General features: G+C 40.3%; 1 pseudogene; it reads left to right on the top strand.

Annotated features, from left to right (window-relative positions):
* Positions 1-960: 960 nt before the first annotated feature.
* On the top strand, positions 961-3098 carry LOC132116878 (vitelline membrane outer layer protein 1 homolog; annotated as a pseudogene).
* Positions 3099-4298: the final 1200 nt, after the last annotated feature.

Genomic DNA, 4298 nt, shown 5'->3' with positions numbered 1-4298 from the left:
ACAAAAAAAGAAACTGGCCTGAGTTAATTGTAGAAATGTATAGAATTGTAACTGCAAAAGTAATTTAGGAGGTGAACATACTGTGAAATTACATACATACAAATGGCATGAAACTCGAAACAACTGAATGTCTATGAAACGTTTTTTGTTTTTTAAACAATGGCACTTAAATTTTTTTAACTCAAAGTTTTAGTTCATTTTCATATAGCCTATGAAACGGCAGCAGCAGGAAGAGGATTTCTTAAAGCATTCCTCTAACAACATTTAGAAATAAAACAATATTTTTGCAAAAAGAATAATTAATTATCAACTGAGAATTTGTTATTCTTATGGTCTGGTGGTCATATGGCTTAAATTCGGGACAATTCTATATTATACAGAACGGTTGGCAGCCCTATCGCAGACTGCACTCTGCGAATTGTAATTGTTTAAATTAATGTACAGATACGTTATTTAAAAGTGTGCTAAAAGACTCAAGATAGGCATACAGAGATTTTGCTGGATAAGTGTTTGTGTTTTTGTGTGTTCATTTACATACAGGTTGTTGTTGTGTTCAACTGTGCTCCTGGCTGCTGATTAGCTAGAACCAGATATCAGAGCATTGATTAACTGAATAAATGCATTCTGAAGCAGCTGTGAAGAATCAGGCAGATTCACGAGATCGCACTAACGTTTCGAGCTATCCCTAAAATGGGATGAGAAATAGAATAAGAGTGAGGAGTTAGGGTGGAGGAGAGATGCTGGTAAACTGTGGTGGGACAGAGGTAAGTTGGCTGAATATATGTAGGCTACGTATTGTGCTGGTTAAGGTAAATAACTAATGAGCTCCTCCTGTGCCTAATTGATTGATTACCTGATCGTGCTCCTACTGAACTTTGTTAATGAAACTGGCTACTGATTGGCTAGAACCAGATATCACAATATTGATAAACTGTATAAACGTATTCTGAAGCAGCACTTAAAGAATCAGATTCTATTGACAGATAGTTCAGAAAGGTTTCCTGTTCTGGATTTGAAGAAACAGTTCTTTTGAGGAGTTTTGGTTTGCAAACAGAATAGTTCTTATCAGTATCTTAATCCATCAGTCTAGGTCTGCAGCAATGCATCAGTTCATTTCAGTGATGTTTTCACTGCTACTCATTACTGGGCTGCAGGTGAGCGTTCAGACTGGAGAAAAACGTTCTGAGCGAAACCTCGACAGACAAAATAAATCAGAGCTGACTGTGACAAATGGAGGGAGCTGGGGGTCTTGGGGTGAGATGGACATGTGTCCAGATGGGACGTATGCTGCAGGGTTCAGCTTAAAGGTAAGCTAAGAATTGAATTACAATAGGGGTTTGTTTAATGACTGATTGTTTGATCTTTATTTATATTATATTATATTATATTATAAAACCGTGTTAAGTCGTGTCCTAGTGGTTAGAGTTTGACTCCTATCCCTAGGGATGTGGGTTTGAGTCTCGGGCTGGCAATACCACGACTTTGGTGCTCTTGAGCTAGACCCTGATCCCCAAACTGCTTCCCGGGCGTTGCAGAGTGTTACATCCCTTTCACTTTTGACTGCGGGCTTAAGGTTCAAACCCTTATGTAAATTAACTCTGGAGTTGCTGATAGTGACTTCAGTTCCAGGTATTTCTAAGGAAACTGCACCTGTTCTAGTTTTTGACTGCTTCGCTTAATACTGAAGGAACATGAAGTTGAATGGTACTATGGATTGGGTTGGTCGTGGTTTCCCAGCCCTGTTCCTGAAGATCCACCAACCGTAAACGTGTTTGATTCAAATGACTACACTTTTAGTAGACCTCAAATGTGGTGTTAGTTTACCTCCAGAAACACTGGAGGTTTGGAGAAAAGATTACTCCCTTGTTTTTCTAATGGGTTGGGTTTTTAAGGTGGAAGCTCCTGTTGGTCGAAAGGATGACACTGCACTCAATGGGATTCATCTTCACTGCGTTGGATCTGTCAACTTATCAGACTCGTATCCCAGCTACGGCAAAGTTCAGTCCGATGTAGCCAGGTAATGGTTCAGTCTAAAGAGTCATGTAGCAATTCTTAATAACCGCAAACCTGCTACATCAAGAGTCTGAGGCCGTTTTTCATGAGCTAGACTAATCCTGTTGAGGTGATCAAAACTCTCTCTTCAGCTGGGGTCAGTGGACCGATATCACGTGGTGTCCTTCTGCGTTGTTGACCGCTTTTCAGCTGAGAGTTGAACCACCTCAAGGAGTGTGACGATACGGCCGCAAACAACATCATGTGAGTTTATGCAGTGCTAAAGATCCTTTTTATTTGGTGCTCTATATGACCGTTTTACAAATTGCTTGTGAAACACTCCTTATGCTAAACTAAATCTTACTGGAACTGATTGCAGGACCCCAAACTGCAACTAAAATACTTGTATTTGTTACTAAAAGTTAATACTTTTTGTGAAGGTTGTCACTGGTGACTAGAAGTGTACTTAAATCTTTTTTTTTTTTTTTTTTTTTTTTTTTTTTCAAATGTGCATGTAATGCCTTTTTACGATTTACATTTGTTGAAGTAACCGACGCGTATCGGTTTTGGCAGGAAAAATGGCAGTGCTGATGGCACCTGCTAAATGCAGTTCCAGTTGTTGTATTGGTGGTTTTGTGACTCCGTGTACCATTTATAGGAGCTTTAGCAATAATTGCAACATGAAAACCTGGTGTCACATGCCTAGCTCCCACTTTAAGGGTACTTTGGTTCCCAGGAAATCTAAAGTACAAATTGGATTAAAATGCTGCTAAAGATGTGAAAAGGCAAGACCAACATGGATTAAAATGTTGGTGTTAAATGACAAACTCAACTTGTTCTGTGGCACCTACATACCTGTTTGTATTGAGGTCTTAATGTTGTTGCTCCCAAACTTCTCTCAGGTTTAGCTGCAGTAATGGTGTTTCCCTGCTTGGTGATGGCACAAACTGGGGTGATTGGGGCGACTGGAGTGACGCATGTGAAGGAACCGGGATTTGTGGTCTCCAGACACTGGTCGAACTGCCTCAAGGAGAAGGAGATGACACCGCTCTCAATGACGTGATCATGTACTGCTGTGACTAAGGTGATGTGAACCGCACAACACCCGGATAAGAGCAACACCGTTTGGACTATCTCTGTAATGTTCGTGGTGGCTTATCTGAGTTTGGCTTTACTTTCAGGTGTTCGAGGATGATGACGACAACTGCAAGATCAGATGGATCTCTAATGTTGAGCTCCCATTAAAGATGTCCTACACCTAGTCAAATATAAAGTCTGAAATGTGATCTGAACCTCATCACCGAGCAGAGGCTGACGGTTGTGTCTTATCAATTCATGCACTTCACAATCCGTGAACTCCATATTCTACATAAACTGTAGGGCTTCATTATATCCTAATATTAAACTCTGACATCAGTGTTTTTGTTCTGCTTCATTGATTTGAGAATTAACAATTGAATATTTTAGCGTTTTCTCAGACTCCTCACAAAATGAACCACTTTAAAGAACCGCTGCGTTTCCACTTTTTTTTTTTTTTTTTTTTAAGCGTATCTAAAGTTTAAGTATACAAGTATGTTGTGTACTTAATACCCTGCAACTCTATTTTTAGTCTTCTAATCCGGTATAAAGTCCGCTGAGTTGAAGCAGCTAATTTTGTACTTCAGGCACTTGTAGAAGTAGTGCTGAAATCCAACTAAAGATGTACTGAAGTATATTTGTGCTGAAGTGGAACTGTTGTAAGTATACTTCAGGTGCTCTTGAGACCCTGCACTTAAAAACGGATATTCATTCAGTTGTCTTCAAGTGACATTTAAAGGTGTGTGTGGGGGTTTTTTTTTTTTTTGGTACCCTTAAAATAAATCCATTAAGCCAGAATGTCCCGAAAGGCCAGAGAAATGCCATTTGAAGGGGGGGGGGGGGGGGTTCCATGGTGACCATCAACTGATGAAAGCATCAACAAATCTACACCCCACCACTCCCATCCATTAACACCTGGAGAACACAAAAGCTGAAACCAATCCATCTTCAAGGCGTTAATTAATTTGGGTCCATAATGCTTTCTCCAGTGAAAAGTCGTCTGGGCTGAATCAGGAGAGAAATCTGCACCAATCAAGCCAAAACAGCGCCGAAATAAGTGGCTGGATTTTTGGTATGAGACCACCGGACCTTCACTTTTCACTGGAGGAAATGTTAGTGTAACCGGCAGAGTAGTCACCATCTGGGTGAAGTTTGTCCCTCTGCAGCTATGGTAGCCCTCTGATATCATGGTGCCCAGCTGAGTGATTTAACAATTAATTAGCAGCCAG

Source organism: Carassius carassius, chromosome 36, assembly GCF_963082965.1.
Source record: "Carassius carassius chromosome 36, fCarCar2.1, whole genome shotgun sequence".
Classification (NCBI taxonomy): Eukaryota; Metazoa; Chordata; class Actinopteri; order Cypriniformes; family Cyprinidae; genus Carassius; species Carassius carassius.
The sequence above is the reverse complement of the archived record's forward strand: the minus strand, read 5'-3'. Positions and strand labels throughout refer to the sequence as shown.